The sequence below is a fragment of the Alligator mississippiensis genome, chromosome 3 (assembly GCF_030867095.1).
Source record: "Alligator mississippiensis isolate rAllMis1 chromosome 3, rAllMis1, whole genome shotgun sequence".
Taxonomy (NCBI): domain Eukaryota; kingdom Metazoa; phylum Chordata; order Crocodylia; family Alligatoridae; genus Alligator; species Alligator mississippiensis.
This window is the reverse complement of record NC_081826.1, coordinates 170547981-170568587: the sequence shown is the minus strand read 5'-3', so window position 1 is coordinate 170568587 and position 20607 is coordinate 170547981. Positions and strand designations below refer to the sequence as shown.

Genomic DNA, 20607 nt, shown 5'->3' with positions numbered 1-20607 from the left:
GGTCCAGTTCCCTGCTCACTGCATAGGGTGCTTATAGAAACAGCACTCAATCTATGAGAACTGCAGCCAATCATTTAGGATCGGGCCTTCAGAAGACTTTTCAGCATTCAGCAGCTCCCGTTTTAATACCTATTGCCAGTTTTTAAAATAAAAATAAGCACCCAATAGGCTGAAATCATTTGAGTATTTGGCCATATCTCTTCCCTCCCCCACACTGCCAAACCATGCATTAAAACCTCTTTGATGTTTCCACAACTGAATCCATCATCTATTTCTTTCCTCTTAACCTAAATTCCATTAAGACAGCAAGCAAGTCTCTTTCCCTTCATCTGGCTTTTCACTTTCTCTTTCTGCTTTCACTTCCATTTTAAATGCAAATATTAAATGTCTGTGATATAAGCTAGTTTTTTTTTGTTTTCCCTCATGCTGTTAATTGCATACTGCTACTGTTCTAAAAGTTCCTCCCTGTAGAGGAAATCTATGATTTCCACCAGGGTTCCTAGTCTGGCAAAATAAACATATTGAACAGGAAAGTTTCTTGACCTTCAAGTTGCTGCTTTGACTTCCTTTTTAATTATTGTTCTTTATCCATACTACCAGGCCTTTCTTGACAAGGACACTTCCAGTCTTTTACTTTAAGAGGAGGCACCTGGCTTTTTAGATCAATTAGCTACCCTCGATGTCTACCTCTCCAAAGGTCGCTCAAGCTGTGCAAAATGCTTTTCTATAGACTCATATCAATATGAACACAAACTGTTGTTGGTTCAAACTTTACAAAGCTACTCTGAGCATAAGGTCAATTAGTTTCCCCCTACCCTGTACCATCAGCTCCTTCTACTTCTTAATATTAACTGAACTCTAGTATGTCAAGAAACAGCTAAACAATATCACAGGGTGCATCTACATGTGTGATTTAATGTGTATTAAAGCATCATTAAAAGTGCTATTTAGCTAATCTTCATTAAAATAAGCTAATGAACATTTTTCCAGTACCTCACAATGGAGGACACTTTTACACATGGTCTGGGGGTGGGGGATGGCCCTTTAATTAAGGCTCCAACAGCCACTCTAATTAAAGTGCCATAGTGTGTCAAGTATCAGCATCATGTCTCCACACTTAAAAATGGCAGTGGGGGTACCTGAACTAAAGCTTGTTCTATGAGTTTTAGTTCAAGTGTAGCTTACATTTGTTTTAAGCATGGAGATGCTGATGCACGAGATGCAGGAAGCTGCTGGAGCACAGCAATTGCCATGCTCTAGCAGACTTGATTAATTGATTCTGCTCCAGTGTGCTGGAATTCCAGCACATCAGAGCAGCCTTGCTGCTCATGCACAGGTACCCAGAAGTACTAGATTTAATGAGCGTTACCAACAGTATATTAATGAATATGTAGATGTGCCCACAGATTATTTATTCCATTGCAGTTAGTCCACTGAATATATTATGGCCTGGATTATGCCTGTAGTTAGGAGATGGGAGCATGTGTCTCAGATTTCCATACAAGTCAAAATTCCTCCTCTGCTTCAAAACTGATCATTCTTCACCAAAGGAGCAAGGAGCTCTAGAGCTCTGATCTCAGCTGCAACTACATTCCTATGGCGACTTACTAAGTTCTTTTTGCCTCAACTTCCCTATTTCTAAAAGGGGACACTCTCCCACCTCAGAGAAATGCTGCCACTTTTCTTCAAGCATAGTGTTCTGTACTGCCAGCAGACTCATAGCATTTAATGGGGCACTATGAGTGGGCTACTTACCTTGCTGTGCGAGATGGGCCAGTCAGTTCAGACTTTAGGTTCTCAGACCAGTTTTAGTTCTTTTACAAACAGGCTGGAAACTTCAATAACAAACTAGCCAAACTACAATAAAACAAAACAAGCAAACCAAAAAGCTCTCTGTCCTCCCCCAAACCTTAGGTGAGGGACAATTTTAGCTCTGAACTTCACCCGAGTGCAGCAGCCTGACCTCTCCTCCTTCAGCACTCCCTCCTGAAGTTTGTAAGTCTTATGTCTGGGGCTATACTCTCACTAGGGGGCTGTCAATTCCAGCTGGCCTCCAGCCTGGCACACTATTATTTCCTGACTGCCCAAAAGTGGGTGCCAAACCCTTGAGGGACTGAGTCCTTCCTTATTGGAGTTTATATGTTCTTATAACAAAATATGGCCTTACATGTGCATTTAATAGCACAATGAGCTGGCTATTTTAAATGGTTACTGGTGCCTTCTCCTGTAGTGAATTAATGCCACTCAGGTTGTCAACCAGCATCTCTATTCAGTTTTTAGCTAACGGTTTTCCCTTCAGCTTGAGCTAGACCTAGAAGACATACATTCTTAATCTTTGTGAAGTTCTATGTGGCCATGTAGATCACAATGTTCCTACTTGCCCATATACTTCTGACAGTTTTACAAATATTTCTAACATGATAGGGCCCAAGTGGAGGGCACTGTCTGACAAACATCAGGGACATTGGAAAAATGAGGGACTTGTAACAAAAATGTTCATGCAGGAAACTCAAAAGGACTGTGGTAATTTTCCCTTGGAGGAATGCACTGTCTATACAACTTTAAATTCACAACTCTTTATTTTGAATGTAAAGCATTTTTAATTTAAACTGAGTCATAACCTTTGAAAAGAGGTATACATTTCCAAGATATGTTGTTAATGTTTGCTTATAGAAAAAAAAAACATAAAGAAAGTGACCAAGTGTTAATATAAAAGCCATTTTCCCCACAAAAGCAAGATTTACACTAGTACATTTTGGTTGAGGGTGTTAAAACCCCAAATGCGTGCATCTTTTCTATTTTTTTCCTGTTGAAATTACAGAAGATTTGAGGGGAAAAAAGGTTACCCAAAGAACAATAATGTTTTCCCATTTTACTCCAAAAAGAACATTAATGTAAAATATAACAAATAGTTAGTATGAACTATCTTAAAAACTGAAGAGCTGTTAAATTCAAATGTGCAAGTTTTCTACAAAATAATCTTCCCATAGTACATTCAAATTGCTTTTCTTAAACACTGAACCTAGGCTATATGTCATGTAGCTAGGGTACTTCCTGAGACCTTAAATGAATTATCTAATAACAAACATGTTATAGAATACATAGGAAGAATATTTCTAAGCCAATCTGCAAACAGCAGAGTAGTAACCAGTTTAGTTAATACTGATGCAAAAAGCTGTGTGGGAACTCTTATTTCACCTTAAACTAGTCTTATTTTAAAGTCATCTTAACTCATTTAGAAGCAAACCAAAATCACAACTTCTAAATCTGAAATAAATGGGAGCAAGGGGAGATTCATCAGTTTTACTAAACCCATGCAAATCTGTGTGAAGGCAAGGCCTACCATCTGCTGTGCAATAAGCTATGCAGGCCATTTCCCTCAGGCCAGGGACTGTGGAAATGCCTCATTAAGGCTGAAAATCACACTTTCAGCTGAAATGACTGCCTCTAGTGAGTTTCCTTCGGTCAGAGAAATGGGAAGGAAATTTAGAGTTTTGGAGAGAAGGAACATGAAAAATGGGAAAACGGTACTCTCTAAATCAGTACAGGTTTCAGACCATTCCATCATAAAAGGAAACTGGCAAGCCAGGACCAGTCTGATTTGCAAAGGACTGGGTGTGGCTGGAAAAATTTTTTCCCAATATAAAATGGAATAAATGGCAAAAGTCTTGTCCACCCTCCAAAAAACTAGGAAAACTAGGGAGGGATTTGGGTAGAAGTAAATTATTTGGATTTTTTTTTTTTTAGAGTATAATTGTTCCTGTTACATGCAGTGCAGAAGAATGATCACTGCACAGCTACACTGCACTAAGAGGGAATCCTAAGAAGTATTTTGGAATAAAGTCTGCCATTCACAGAATTCCAGCTATACCCATTACTGCCTATTGTTTTTACTAACTCTAATAATTATTTATCAAAATTATTTATTTGTAATTGTGCTAAAAGGTTATGTTGTTTTGTAGTTTCTAAAACACATGAAAATATGAAAGGGTAATGACTTACCGTGTTGTTCTGTTTTTCTGAGGACAGTATCTGCACAGGATTTTCACTTCTGGCTCTCAGTTCCTTAGTGCAAGGCTGACAGAACTCCCTTAGCTCTTATTTTTGTTTTACCCTTGAGGGCAGCAGTAGCTACTGTGCCACTTCTGCCAAGTATAAGTGCTCTCCTCTGAATGTTGCAGTCAGTTCCTTCTCATTTTCTGTGAAATAAGTTCCCAGAAGGATAAGCCAATTCAAGATCAACAGAAAAAAAGAAACCCTGAAATAACTCAAAAAGGGAACTTCCAAACTCTAAGGAGAAATAGGTGTATGAGTAAGAATCCTGCAAACTGATCTCTTCTGAGAAACAGCATTAGAAGGGAAGTATTTTCCTTTCTCCAAGGATATCATCTATGCTGTATACCCACCAGAGGAAACATGGCACTTCTATCTCACCACAGGATGCTGGCGGTGGCACAGGGGGCAGGAGAGCGGCAGTTTCCCTACCCGCCTCCCAGCCAATTTGTTGATGGGGCTAGTTCCTGGTTCCCCCTCTAGTTATGCCCTTTCTGGGGAGCAAGACACTTTTGGGAAGACCCACCATCTAGGAAATAAAAAAGGTATATGTACAACTGCAGCCAGCAAGAAAAACAAAAATTCAAGCAGGTGGACAAAGGATGTTTTTTCTTCTTTTTTCCCCCCCAAAAATGATATATCTGAAAGAGAAGCAGTAAATCAGGGGATCAAGATCTGAATTTGCACTGAAAGCAGGGGCCATGTATAGGTTTTATTGCACTGAACACCTCACTACCAGCTGACACAGGGAGGATGCATGTTTTCAACCTAGTTCTGTGACATGTATTGCCTCCTAGTTACGTGCAATTGTATGAGACAGGAGAATTGCCACCCCCTTCAATACAGAAATGCCATAGAAGACCATCTAGAGATCTTCATACAAAGCTGCCAGGAGCCAGGGGATATGACTGGAACAGGCAGAGGGTACTTCAGTTGTGATCCCTGTTCCCCACTGCCCTTTCAACCAGGGGAACAAGGAATGAGTCAGTGCCCTTGCTAGTGCTGTTTTATCTCAGCACTCCAGGGAGATTAGCACCATGCTGAACAGACTCTCTCTGGGAGATGTGAAAGAGTTCCTTATGATTAATGGTGTTGCCAGTTTCTAGGTGCACATGGCACCTGGTGTCTAACATTGAAGCAGTCAATGAACATGGTGGTTGGCATTAGTCATTTTTCTGACAGGCTGTTGGGATTTGAATCCACCGAGTTCTTTCCTTTTCTCCACAGATACTATGCTGATAAAGGCAAAAAATGCAGAAGAACTGAAAAGGAATTTGGGATTCACCAACACCAATATTCACTAAAGGACATTCTTCTGTAAGGTTGTCTGAGTGAGAGCTAAGTGCCAATATAATCAAAGAGGCTACGTTGGGAAAAGCTAGTTTCAAACTCTGGAGCTGGTACTATTTGAAAACAAGGCTAAAACACAACTGTCTGAATCAGACACCAAAATGGTGGGGGCAAATGCTCCAAAATGTGGTTGCTTTCTCAGATATAAATGGAAGACAGGCTATTATGAAAAGCTGCTTCAGCAATGCAGCATCAGATCCTGGTACAAGAATCACAGTAGGGTGAGTACAGAACAGTTGCTGCACAGGAAATGCCTCCCTAAACAGACATAGCAAGGACAACAAGTAGGCTATTCGGAGGGCAACATTTATGCTTGGCAGAGAATGACGGCTGACAGTCAGCAGGGATTCTGACCAACAGCACACTCCCCCAAAGTTGTGGCTCATAAAGATGAAAAGGAGCAAGAGAGTTCTGCCAGGTTTTGGTAAGGAAACAAAAGGCCTAGCAGATGTTACCTTTATCAATGTAATATTTAGGACCCCCCTAAATTGTTGAAGGTAGAGAAGGTGTTGTCCTTATTGCTAACAGAGTCCTTTCATTCCTTCACTTTGATCTATGCTTATGTCTACTACAACAGAGGTATACACACAGACTCATCCTATCTGTCACCCTTATCCTACAACTCATATTTTTTAGCAGGCCTTCTCACAAAATGTTAGATTCTCTTTTTACCAACAATATGATGTATACAGGGAAAGGGCAGAGCAAGTGAAAGTGAAGTTGACAGAGCTTTACAGGCACAGGATTGAACATCTGCTGGCTGACACCTTTGCCGTTTTTGTGTATCCCTTTTAGATCAAAAGGAATACCACCTGTGCCTCCCATGGTCCAATGCCCTGATACTAGCTGTTTCATATTATAAGGAACAAAATTCAAATTCATTAGCTTGCTACATACTCTCCACTTTCTCTTTTAATTTCTTCAGCTTTCTTAGAACTTCCCAATACTGTGTCTTTTTAGCTAGAAGTTGCATATATAACTGTAACATCAGTTCAGAACTAGAAAGAAACAGCAGTCTTTTCTTCTACAATCCATCGGAAGTTTTGTGACAGTGCTCCCCACACTCACCAAATACATCATAAAACAGCAGTTCATAAATAACTTCTCATTTTCCAGTTTAACTTAAATTTTGCATTAGGTTAATACTAGAAATTGTTGGGGGCTTTTTAAAAGGCTAATATCAACATGAAACAGTTTAATTTACCCTAAATGGTATTTTTTCCACAGGTTTTTGTTCAACTTCTCCCATCTTAGATCAGGATAAGAATTTTCTGATAGCTTGAGAAAAGTTTGCAAAGAAAACCATTTTCCTGATCAAATCTACATCCTTCCCTAACTGGGAAAGGAACTAAAAGTCAATTATATAAATGAATCTCTACATAGTAGCTGAGCTAGCAGTCAAACTAGAATATTTATATTTTGTTATAATGGAGGCCAGTATTTTTCTCAAGGATAAAATAGAAATTTGACACTATTGGGAAAGAAATAATTATAACTACTAAAAGGTTACTTTAAGCCTAAGTGAGACTGATGGTGTAAAAAAATCACCATCAGCAAAACAGTAATAGGAACCTACCAGATTGAAACTGTGCATCACTCATCCTTCTGATAGAGCTCTTCCTCTTCTTCAGAGTTGTAGAATATACATCTTCTTATCAGCCTGATTAAAAATAAAAAAAGAATGGCATTCAAATCTTTAGAGAAAATAACTTGGGTAACTGGGTCAGAAATCTTTCAGTGCATTAAAATAACATCTCGTGTTGTTCTTTCATTATTTTTAAAGTTGTGAGATGGAGTAGATAGCGCATCTTAAGAAGTGCCCTTAAGCACTCGTCAAACAGTATAGTGTAATTTGTTAAAGTTACATAATATGCCTCCTTAGCTCTCCTTCCTGTACCAATTTTATTAAATAATAAGGGAAGCTTCAGAACTTTTGTACTCTTAAACAGCAAATGGTAAGACCTGACTTTTTATGCATGGATATAGATTATGAGAAGAAATGTGAACTTGGATGTACCAGTTCTTTTCTATACCTTACAAGCTCTTATTCTTGTTTTGTACCTTCTGAATAAGGACCCTTCATTCTGAGGAAGGACTTTGAAAACAGATGACTCTCTGGATGTATACAGGGGTTTAGGTTGTAGCCATGTTGGTCTAAGGACATAGGCAGACAAGGTTCTTTGGGTGAATCTGATAGCTTTTATTAGACCATTAAACAGTTGTAAAACAAATTTTTTCAAACCAACTGCTGAAACTTCCTCAGCCTGATGAAGGGTTTTTGAACCCAAAAGCTTGCTTTAAAATTGTTTTCCAACTATTTAAGTTGGTCTAATAAAAGCTATCAGATTCACCCAAAGAACCTTGTCTGGATGTATACATACATTCAAATAATCTGAGAGAATTTTTTGAGGTTTATTTTCCTGGTAGAAAAGCTTACCCAGAGCCACTTGTACAGCTATTTGTATGCTGAAGCCCTGGAGTATGGAGAGTTTACAGTGCTGGCACTGTGTAGCTGGAAAGGATGGGGCAGGTGGCCCCATGCACACATCTCAGCAGTGCTCTATAAGTCCCCTTAGTCTGCCTAGTGACAGATGGTAGCACTGCATAGGACAACCCTGACTGGCTGACCCAGATTGCCCATGCTCAGCCTGTGTTTCTCCACAGGACACAATGTGGGGGATTATGAAGGAGGAGTGTTCTCCCATTTGGAACAGCAGAGCGCAGACAGCAACACACTATTTCCCTAGGTGGGAGGCATATGTGGGGGTGGGGGTGGAGGTCGGGGGAGAGATTTTGGGGTCTATATTCTATTCTGAGACATGCCAGGATGTAAAGATAGCCTCTGAAGAAACTCTCTTCGGAGAGATTAACCCTAGTTATTCCCAGGTTATTTTTCTCCTGAAATGGCCATTTCTACTCTGGGATAAAAAGGCTTAGTTTGATCAACTATAAAAAAACAAAACAAAACATTGGAGGGCTGAAATGTGAGAAAAGAGATTGCTTGCTAAAAATCCTTGGCCTTTTGGGAATATTCAATTTTTATTCCCATTTTCTTGATAGTTAAAATAATACCATGCTAAGGGTTAAAAATTCAGGTATTTCCATAGAAAGTCAGTAGGAGCTTCCACATATATATCTGGAGCAGCAGCTGCCTCCAATTTTTTACAAATGTATGCATACTCTTAAGCAGAGAAAGTAAAAGATATATTGGAAAGGTTTTAAAAAGTGATTAGCAATTACATCTCTGCTTTTGGAGGCTTCTTTTTCTTGTAAGAACATGGTTTTTTGAATTTATAGGGTGGACAAAATCCAACCTCCAGTTGGTCACCCAAAATAACAAGCTATCCCAAATTACTGGCCAGTTTTCAAAACCCCAGCCAAAATGATTTTACAAATGATCTGAGGATCTGTTCAAAGGTGTTTAGCATATTAGATGGAAAAAAAAAACAAACGTGTTAACTTTAATTACTTTTGATTTGGAATTGCTGGAAAAAGTGGGAAAAAACAGATATAGTACTGAAGGCACTAACATTGAACTATGGAGACGTAGGTTCAATTTGCTGCCCTAAAAGAGATTTCCTGTGTAATCCTGGGCAAGTCACTTAAGGGGCCAGGGCCTCTGAAGAAAGAACTACTCCTAGGTTTCCAAAAGGACAATTGCAATGCCTAGTGGGTGCATGGGGGTGGATGTGCACCCCCTGAGAGCGCTGTGCACCCCCTCATGGCCAGTGTTCCCCGCTTAGGCAGCAGGTGGGGGGTCAAGCAGGAGCGCTGATGCCCCCCCCCAAGAGCATCAGCCGGGGAGTGGGGGTGCCAGAAGAAGTGCTGCTGGCACTTCCAGGCACATTCCAGGCCCTTCCAGGCAGTGTTCTCTCTCAGAGCCAGCTTAGAGGGGACACTGCTTCTGGGTCGGTGCTCACAACCAGCCACAGGGAGACCCTCCCCCCCCGGTCACTGACTGGCTGCCAGGGGTGGGAGGCAAGTGCCACCCCTGATTCAGGAGGTACCAGTCACCCATGCAAAGAGCAGCTTAGATGCATAATTAGAAGACAACACTTTTATAATGAAGATTCATTGCTTTAATCAGTATTTCTTGTGATAGCTTAAATATCCCTCCTGCTCAGCAGGCTGGAGTTGTAAATTCCATAGAAACATCTAAGACCTTCCATGTGCTGTATAGAGAACTTAGGCATTTATCTCCTGTAGGCAAGTACCTACAAGTTAGATGTTATAATGGTAAGAATTGCAATGCTCAGGTCCCTGAGACTTTAGCCATTCTACATCTCAATATTCCATCAGTAAAATGGCTATAGTAACATCACTCTACTTTACAAGAGTGTTGTGAGGAAACATGTATTAGATACAACAGTGAGTTCAAATGTCCTGGAAATAGGGCCATAAAAGTAGAACAGTTTGAACTATCCAAATCTTGAACCTATAACCATTGTTCAAGTAAAAGCTGTTGTCTGTTTTTTAAAATCCCCAAACAGTGATTGCTTCCCTCTTTCAATGTGTTTTGGTCCTGATGTGAACTTTTCTGTGAACTCAAAGGCTCAATTTGTCAGTCCTTCATAAATTATCCCAGCATAATATTGCACCATCCATACACAAGATGGCAGATTTATCTCTCTGTAATACCAAAAGCTTCACTGAAGGAACCATTGTATTATGTTCAAGTAAAAATAAGAAATATTTATTTTACTGCTATCTTGATTAGATAGAGAATAATAGTTCCTCAGGACAGGTGGATTTGGCAGTGAGGCACCATACTAACCCTGCATCATCAGCAACTAGATTCTGCTACTCTTCCTCATGGAAAGTAGTACTTTACTTTTTGAGCAATACCACTGATTTCAAATCTACCACTCACTGTGAGTAAATGTAGTATAACCTAGTATGAAGCAAGTATGAGTGGTTGCCTCCTTCTCAAGAGCTAGATTGTGCAATTTCTTCAGTTGTAGTGGGTAGTTGCATAAGTCACTGGGATGAGACTACTCGGAGGCTTAATCAGGACTATTTATGGAGCAAGATGCTACACAGTATAGAGTTATACAGTCTAGCCCTTAATAAAGAATTTACTGTATTAATTTTTGGGGAATCTATCCATTTCTCAAATATATTCATTCTATCAAGCATTTTCAGTTCTAATATTGCCTCTCCTATAAAATGTACATTTAAAAGTTCCTCTCTCTGCTGTGATTGTAGTATAGACATAGCTTAGGGTTTGTAACAAAACCTACACTCATGGAGGATAGGTGTAGTGGAACAGAGCTTTGCTATTCCTTTTCCCGTCCTTACATACCATAAAGCAGTGGCTCAGCTCCTTCCTGGCCCAACAGGAATTTTCCTAACATGCAAGAAATCCTCTGATGGCCATAGGTGACTGTATTACAGCTATATACTTACTACAAAGGCAATAACTGGCCTACATGATGTGGCTATCAGATTAATTGATTTGACCTTATTTAAGATATTTTGCTATTTAATTTTACAAATACAATTTTACAAATAAAAGGAGTATACATTTCTAAGTGCTATTAATTTAATAATTACCTTATACAGATTAGAGCAATTATAAATGAATGCTTGCTTGCTCCCTCACTCCTAAATTCACTCTCAGCAACAAAAGTTTGCCTTACTGCTCCACAATTTGAATGCAAAATTAAACATGCAGGTGGGAAGAGGGGACCACCTATTTCCTACAACTTTATGCTGATAGTGCTTTGGTCATCTTTCTGTTTGTAGATATTGCTACTTATATTTTTAGATACAAAAACAACTCAGTTTAAATTTTGCCCCAGACCAAATTTATCTGCTCTAAAGGAAAGCTGTTCCTGCACAGCTCTTCTCACATGCAGCACAGTAGCTTTTTGATCCTTATTATAATGATTGATATTTATAAGGCCAATGAATAATAGGGTGTTTTTTATGAGCATCAATTTTTAATAAAAATCTACTTAGTGGGAATACATCAAATCTGGAAGAATGATTTCCAGTATGTTTCGAGCCTGTCTTTGCTAATATTTTACTATCAGTATTAATCAGGAACACAGGATACTTTCCACATAATTCTACAAACTTTGTCTTATTTTAGGAGGCTAAGGAATATAGTTGTTAAGAGTAATATGTTCCTCTTAAATACAACATTTTATTCATGACACCCATGAGGGCTCAAAGTTATACATGGAGATTCTCAACATTTCTTGAAATTGTCTTCAGAACTGAATAAACTACCTCCAAGGACCATAGGCCAGATTCAACGATGAATTGAGAGGCACACTAAATCTAAGGACTATGTTGTGGCTGACTACAGACCAGCACAAAATAGTAAGGGCCTTTCTACCCCTTCATCCCTATGCCTAGTGTAAGGGAGGGAACATGGTCCTAGGCAAGGCACACAGAAGCAAGCAAGGAGATATGCCTGCTTGAAAGTATGAAAGAATAATTTTATACTACTCCTATGCATACCTAGTGTGTTAACTGGCCCAAGAAGAATTCATGAGAAAGGGACATCCTTCATTTCTGTCAGTTTAATGGCATTTTCAATATCCATTTTTAAAACAAAATGCATTTATTATTTATTTTCTTGATGTACTTTTGTTTGATCATTTATTTGAGGAGGAAGTGATTGCTTTACAGAGCAAGTACTCAAACCAGGGATTTATTAGTAGAATGCAGGTAGCACCATGCTATCCATCTGGGGAGAATAATCACTCGATTGTTTCCTTCCTTATCAAGCAGGAGTCTGGAGGTTACTACTGTTCAATGAAAGCGCAGTAATTGAATTTGTCTGTCTATGGCACATAATTTTAATTCAAAAATATGGAATGAGGACAGGGGGAGAGAGAAGGCAGGGGGTACACGGTTTCTAATGAAAATACCTGGCCCCATGCTTCTTAAATTTTTCGCTGTTCAAAGAGCATCTCTTCAGCTAGAAACTCCCAACTATGCCAAGTTCTTAATTTCTAATTTTGTTGCCCTTGTCTTGATTATTGAATACTTAATACACCTCACTGCACTTGCCATGAACCTGATCTATTTGAAAACAATCAAATAATTCAAAACCCACTTTTTTTTAAAGTATCTCAACAGTGATGATTTTATTTATAAACCAATGGCTGATGACCTATTTTCATCCAGAAAATAATCAGACATTTCCAGCTAAAAAAAGAAGAAAAAAAAGTCTTGTGGTTTGTGAAATGGGGGTAATATTTGAAAAGAATGGGTGGAGGGGGAAAAACAAATAAAGTATTAAGCAAATTCTGGAATCGGATAGCAAACGAAAGCATTTGGGATGCAATTTAATTCTTCTTCTTGTTTTTAAGGATGTGGGAGTGAGGTCCCTTGAAATGTCGTCTTAAAATATTTATATGCCTCAAAGATTCAGCACTTGAACTTACAGATGAGCAAGTGACTTGACACTTTCTACTGCCTGCTCCCTTTCCCCTTATCTTTTCCTTAACATTTGCATTTTGTGATATTTTAAGTATCATTCGATGATTAAAAATGATTCTCGGGCTACCAGTCTAACACACATAACCTAAATCTGCCAACCTTACTTAACCTTAAAGTGCAAAAAAGTCCAATTGATTTCAAAAAGCTAGACTGTGACTTGAGCAGCATGCTCACCCCAGGGCAGGGAAGAGGATTTAGGGCAATAAGAATACTTCCTTAACACCTCATATGTAGGGAAACCTGGACCTCTTAGGGTTATGTGTCTACTCCAGTGCAGGGGAGTGGGAAAGAACAGCAAACTAGCAGGCCATTTCAGATCATATTGTGCAGGCCATTATAGCTGAACTTAGTAAGGCCTGTGCAGGGGGAGAAGGAAGAAAACTGTGGTTGCTGAGCAGTTTATTCCCTTGCTCATCCTTGGGTCACCCCAAAGTCTTTGGACTAGCTTTTGTCTGAAGGACAATGGTACAATTCCCAATCATGCCTTTCACTAGTCAAAAAGGAAGCACACATCTGAAACTAACAAGACTGCTCAGTAGAGATGACTGGTTCTAGTACATGGTGAGGCTACTTTAGAAAGTAACTTGGATAAGTAATTATGGTGTTGATTCAATCAAATTAAGCAGAAAGACAAACAAAAACAGATTTGTACTACAGGTGTACCAATACATTGGTTCCATATTGGATCAGCACTGATATAAGGGAAATTGACAGCAATCAGCTTTTTTTGGTTGATGTGGCCAATAATGTTGCCAATAAATGCCCTGTGCTTGTGTGCAGCTGCCGTGCAGCATGCAGGCAGCCAGGAGCACAGCCCAGCAGCATGGAGAGCAGTCGGGTCCAGCTAGTAAATCTGTTGTGATGGAAGGGGTGTGGGGCAGCAGATCAAGGCTCCAGCGGTGAGGGAGAGTGGGGCTGCGCTGGGGCTGGGGCTGCACAGCCAGGGTGGGCCATGAGACAGAGCCACAAGTGGCATGTCTGGGGGGCAGAGGAAGGGCTCCTGCTGCTGCATGCATCCAGGAAAGGGGAAAAGCTTTTAGGGAAAGGCCGCAGGCCTGCTGAATTACTACCTTGAAAAAGAGTATCAGGAATAAACAGACAACTCACAGGGAATGGGAAAAAGGGACCAATCAGCAAAGAAGCTTCATTGCAGAAGTAAGAAAAAGTATGGATAAAGGGAAAATTACCAAAAGTAAAGAAAAAAAACTAAATAGAAAAAAAAATTAAATCCATTTGAATAAAGAGAATGGTTGCGTCCAGATGAGTGTGCATGTGCCTCTTGCCCCGTCTCAAACCCCTTTGAGGCGGGGCCAGAGGCATGCGGGGGAAGGAAAAAATGTACCCACATGGAACATTAGAGCCCTGGGGTCTAAAAAAATCAAAGTTTAAAACAGCAGAGCAGGGGGAACTGGAGGCTGGGTCCTCCACAGAGATGCTCTGGCTGCCAGATTATCTCTGCAGTTGGCCCCTCACCCTGGTGCTCAAACACACGGCTGCCCAGGCTGCATGTTCAGCACCAGGGCTCCAGTGCCGGTGAGTAAGGGGTCGGGGGGGTGGAGGAGGGGGGAAGGGACCATGGGGGGGGACCCCTGCCAGCCCCGCCCACTCCCCCAGCCCCGCCGCCCACTGCCCTGGCTGGCCCCACCCCCTGCCAGCCCCACCGAGGCCCCAAACCCCTGCCCTGGCTGGCCCCTCCCACCCGAGGCTCCCAATCACTCTTTTGCCCTGCCCTGCCCTGCCCCTCCCCCCACCAGCCCCCCCCAAAGCCCCCGACCCCAGCCCTGCCCAGCCCCATCCCCCCCCAGCCCCCCAAGCTTCAGTGATCCTTGCCCCCTCCCCCCCATAGTTTTAAAAAACCAAAAAAACCCACCCTGGCACTTACTGGCAGTTTGAGCTGCCTCTGGCTGACTGAGGCCCCGCCCGCACAGTGTGGGGCAGGGTGACGGCACCAGCGGCCCCAGCCAGAGCCCTCCTGCCCCCTCCCTGCTGGCCTGTGCTGCCCGGGGGGGCTCTGCCAAGAGGCCCTGGAGTCCCCCCACCCCTGCTTCTAAGGTAAGTAGAGGGTTTTTTCTCATTTTTTCTGGTTTTTTTCTGTTTTTTATTTTTAAAGTGATGGTGCAAGCCATGGGGGCCTGGGGGTGCAAGTTGTGGGGTGAGGCTGGGTGGGGCAGCAATTGGGGGTTCTGGGGGAGCGGGGAGTGGGGCTGAGTGGGGCATCCATTGGGGGGACTGTAGCAGCTGATGGGGGATGGGGCCAGGTGGGGCAGCAATTGGGGGGCTGGGGTGGGGATGTGGGCCTTACGGGGAGTAGCCCCTTCAGGTGCCATTTGGCCCCTGTTGGGGTGCCGTAGCCCTGTTGGGGGGGCAAACCCATTGTGTGGGGGCCAAACCCCCTGTTGGGGAGCCAAACTCCTTGTGTGGGGGCTGAATCCCCTGTTGAGGGGCCGTAATCCCTGTGTGGGAGCCATCACCCCTGTGGGAAGGTAGCAAAATATATATTCATGAATTCATGAAACCTGTATTTAGAGTTCACTTTATTATTATGATAAGAGACTTGCTTTAACACTGTAGATATATCAATAAAACATTGTCCAAATGGTCGCTGTCTCTGTCTCACTCTCTCTCTCCCTCTTTATAGTGGTCTTTTGTTTTACTTGTGGAGGAACATGGATTTGGGGGTATTTTACAGAGTGACTTCAGGATTTTTTTTATCAGGTATTTTTCAGGTTTCCAATAGGGAACACCAGAATTCCTGCTAGGGAGGCCAGTGGCAGGACCCTGCCTGCTCAGAGCTGGCACCTTGGACCCAGCTGGCTGTGGCTGACCTCCTGGCCAAATGGGGCCAGGAGGACATGCTTTGACAGTTCAAAGCAGGCCACCACACCCGGAACATCTTCCGGGCAATAGCTGCCCAGATGGATGGGCAGGGGGCACATGTGGCAGTAGTGCTGCACAGAGGCCAACCCTGCAACCACAGTCCACTGGCAGCTGGCCCAGAGGGGCAGATGCCTCTGCTGACTGTGCAGTCCACACCCAGGTCTGGCAGGTGCACAGCAGGTCACAGCCAGGCAGCAGCCCCCATTGCCAGACTACTGCAGTCGGTAGAGGGTGCAGGGAACTCTCAGAGCTGCTTCAGCAATCCAGCTGGCACAAGGGAATGAAGATATGAAAATGATCACATTCAAGCTGGGAGTAAAACTCAAAGTCTGAGGCAAGAGGGACTAGACAATCTATCCTAGAATACTGAAAGAACTATCTTATGGAATTGCAAGGCTGATAGCAATGATATTTAATAAATCTACAAAGTCAATGATCTACAGACCTATGCATCCAAATGTAATATTCTATAAAATTTTAGAACAAATTTTGGGAACAAAAGCATTAATTGAAGACATGCACGTAAGTAGGCAATACAATGCAACACAGGTTTATCAAATATAAATCATACCAGACAAACCTAATATCGTTATCTTATCTCAGAAAAATATTTAGACAAGGAAAATACAGTAGATTTAATCTATCTGAACCTAAAAAAAATCTGATACAGAGTCTCATGGGAAATCATTAGTTTAGATAGAGAAGATGTTAGCATAAGAATTGTCAAGTAGGTAGAGACTGATTAAAGGGAGATGAGACAGGTCTAGGGTTGAAGAGAGAACTAATAGACTGGAGGGAAGTTACTAGTGGAGTTCCTCAAGGAGCTTCACTTGTTTAGCCTAACAAAAGGAAGGCTGAGATCGGATCGGACTGCTCTCTATAAATAAATCAAGGGAGAAAACACAAGGGAGAAAGAAGAGCTATTTAAACTAAAGGACAATATTGGCAGAAGAACAAATGTGTATAAAATAGCAATGAATAAATTTAAGCCAGCCATTTAGAAGGTTTCTAACCATCAGAAGACTGGAATTCTCAAGTGGCCTTCCAATAAGAGTTGTGGGAGAAAAATAAAATGTAACTACTTTTAAAAATGGAACTGGATTCATTTACCCAGGGAATTATATGATGTGATTACCAATGATAGCAGGGATCTAGACCTAATGATTTGGGAAATATATTCCTATCCTGTGTTCTGATGTAGATACAGGGACATAAGGATAAAGAAGTACATTATAGTTGCACAGACCTTATACTCATCACAGGAATATTTTTTACTTTGCAATACTATTGGTTTGTTTGGGTGTAAAGATGTTCATACACAATTTTGGTGCATTAACCGACTATTGTTGCCAACGTCTGTGCTCTAATCACTGGGAAATTGCTTAGCAAATCCACTTAAAGAACATTCTGTAAAGAACTCATCAATCATTCCAAAGGAAAAGTGTGCACTGCTATGGCATACATTTGATATCCTATACAGCAGAGTTCTTTTCCACAATGAAAATGGCTGTGGGTCATAACTTGGTAGGTTGGACCTTTTCCTTCTGGAAAGGGAGCAGGGTGGAAGGAAGCCAGCACAGGTGTTCATTTGTTAGCCATGTTTCAGGCTACCACTTAAAAAAACCTAAAGGACATTTTTGGTTACAAACTAAGATGCCCATATACACTAGAGAAAGATCCCTTACCCAATATATGATCCATCCTAAATGGGAGTTTGGGACTAAGAAATAGTACCAGGACTTTGACCACTTTCTGAGAGCGGCTGGAAAGAACCACTTACTGTCCAGAAAGGAAACTTAGCTCTACCCAACAATTTCCTGCCTAGATGAGCATCTAACATGACTGTTTTAACCAGAAAACACATACGGCATCAGTAGAAAGACTGTTAAAGTCTCTCAAAAGGCCTGAAACTTTAAAGAAATGCACTGAATGAAACACGGTCATACTACTGGAGAAGACTATTGCATAGGCATATAGAGATGCACCTGGCAACAAATGTAAAAAGCTATAAAAAGGGTTCTACAAGTATGTCAAGAGTAACAAGAAAACAAAACAAAACAAAAATCATAGATAACTTACTGAACACAAAAAACAGCCTAGTTATGGGGAGGCAGAGAAAAATGAAGTATTTAATACCTTTTTTACTTTAGGCTTCAAAAGTAGGGGCAGCTACTGGATGATGAGTGCAGTTGGCAGCAAAGATAGGGAAAGAGACAAACAGCCTAGAGTAATGGCAGAACACGCTGGGGATTACTTAGGGAAGCTAGATGCTTTCAAGTCAATATGGCCAGATGGGATGCACCCTATGGTGTTGAAAGAATTGGCTGAAGTAATTTCAGAGTCACTAGCTAGCCTCTTTGAGAACTCATAGAGATCAGGTGACTGGACCCATCTTTAAGAAAGGAAACAAGGAGGATGCAAGATAGGCAGTCACTGAAGATGTAAATCTTGACTGACTGACTGACTGATTCCTCAATTTACATCTTCACTGACTGCCTATCTTGCATGCATACCAGCCCAGCCTCTAGCTTCTTTACTATTCATTCCATCTAGGAAGAGCACACACCGACTGCAAAGACTTCCTCAGCCTGACAAAGGGGTTTTAAACCCAAAAGCTTGCTTAAATTTTTTTTCCAACTATTTAAGTTGGTCTAATAAAAGATATCAGATTCACCCAAAGAACCTTGTTCGCCTTAGGGTTATGTAGTCTGGAGAAAAGTTGATTGAAGAGGAATTTGAAAACAGTCTTTAAATAGCTGAAGGATGAGTACAGGGGAGATAGAGATGGGCTTTTCTCTGTGGGTGTAGAGGACAGGAGATGGAGCAATAGCTTCAGGTTGCAGCAGAGGAAGATTTCATAGATTTCATAGACATTAGGGCTGGAAGGGAGCTCGGAAGATCATCGAGTCCAGTCCCCTGCCCAAAGGGCAGGAAGTCAGCTGGGGTCATAGGATCCCAGCAAGATAAGCATCCAGTTTCGTCTTGAAGGTGTTCAAAGAAGTCACTTGAACCACCTCTGGTGGCAGGCTGTTCCAGACCTTGGGGGCTCGGACAGTAAAGAAATTCTTCCTTATGTCCAGCCTGAAACGGTCTTGTAGTAGTTTGTGACCGTTCGACCTCATCATCCCTTGGGGCGCTCTGGTGAACAAACGTTCCCACAGATACTGGTGGTCACCCCTGATAAATTTGTAGGTGACCATCAGATCACCCCTGAGCCTGCGCTTTTCCAGGCTAAAGAGCCCCAGGGCTCTCAGCCTGTCATCGTAGGGTCTGCTTCCCTGACCTCTGATCATGCGCATGGCTCTTCTCTGGACTCTCTCAAGCTTCTCCACATCCTTGAATTGTGGAGCCCAAAACTGGACGCAGTACTCCAGCTGCGGCCTCACTAAGGCCGAGTACAAGGGGAGAATGACATCCCGGGATTTGCTTGAGAAGCATCTATGGTTGCAAGCCAGCGTTCTGGTCGCTTTACTAGCCGCAGCATCGCACTGCAGGCTCATGTTCATCTTGTGGTCAATGATGACCCCCAAGTCTCTTTCTTCCATAGTGCTAGCCAACATAGCACTGCCGAGCCTATAAGGATGCTGCGGGTTTTTCTTCCCAAGGTGGAGAACCTTGCATTTATCGGCGTTGAACACCATCAGATTCTCATCCGCCCACTTGCTGAGCCTGTCCAGGTCAGCCTGGATCACCCGCCTGTCTTCTGGTGTGGATGCTTTGCCCCAAAGTTTGGTGCCATCGGTGAACTTGGCCAGTCCACTTCTGACTCCAGTGTCCACATCATTAATGAAGATGTTGAACAGTATGGGTCCAAGGACAGAACCTTGGGGGACCCCACTGGTCACAGGACACCATGATGAGTGACTTCCATCAATTACTACCCTCTGGGTCCGACCACGGAGCCAATTTTCCAGCCAGTGGATCGTGGAGGACCCAAGGCGACAATTGGCCAGTTTCTCCAAGAGGTGATCATGGGAAACCAGATTGAAGGCTTTTTTGAAGTCAAGATATATGACATCAATCTCTTCTCCCTTGTCCAGGTGATAGGTCACCTGGTCGTAGAAGGAAATGAGATTGGTCAAGCAAGACCTACCCACAACAAACCTGTGCTGGCTATCCCTTAAGATGTTGGCATCAGCCAGTCCATTAAGGATGGCCTCCTTAATAAACTTTTCTAAGATCTTCCCCAGGATAGAAGTCAGGTGGATGGGCCTGTAGTTTGCCGGATCCACTTTCCTCCCTTTCTTGAAGATAGGCACCACATTGGCCTTCTTCCAGTCTTCAGGCACTACACCAGAGCACCAAGAGTTTTCAAAGATCTGCGCTAGAGGCTGGGCTATGATGCTCGCCAGCTCCTTGAGTACCCTGGGGTGAAGATTGTCAGGGCCGGCTGACTTGAAGGTATCCAGCTTCTCAAGATGTTCCTTCACAAAGTCAGCATTAATGGAGGGCAGGGGATCACCCTCACCCAGACTTCCCTGCCCCATAGCGGGCATGAGCGTCCCATGGGGCTGATGAAAGACCGACGCAAAGTACCTATTTAATAGGTTGGCTTTTTCCTGGGCGTCAGTTGTCAGTTGCTCCATCTGGTTCAGCAGGGGTCCAATGTTGCCCCTGCTTTTCCTCTGGCTCCCCACATATCTGCAAAAGGACTTTTTATTGTCCTTGATGCTCAAAGCTAGCTGGAGTTCAGTTGCAGCCTTGGCTTTCCTGGTATGCTCCCTACAGGACTGGACCAGTGCAGAATAGTCCTCCTTGGAGGTGACTCCCATCCTCCATCCTTTGTAGGCCTTTCTTTTTAGTCTCAGGAGGTCTGCTAGGTCCCTGGAGAGCCAGGGGGGCTGCTGTGCCCTCTTGCTGCCTTTCCTCCGA

The 20607-nt window shown here is 42.4% G+C and overlaps 1 protein-coding gene across 5 annotated transcripts in view; it reads right to left on the bottom strand.

The window, feature by feature from the left end:
- LINGO2 (leucine rich repeat and Ig domain containing 2) overlaps positions 1–20607 on the bottom strand; it is a 993495-nt gene that overhangs the window by 416713 nt on the left and 556175 nt on the right. For all 5 annotated transcript variants that reach the window (XM_019490748.2, XM_019490749.2, XM_019490750.2 and 2 more), the window contains one exon: positions 6980–7063. The gene's annotated coding sequence lies outside the window, so the exon portion shown is untranslated. The remainder of the gene's footprint in view (positions 1–6979; positions 7064–20607) is intronic.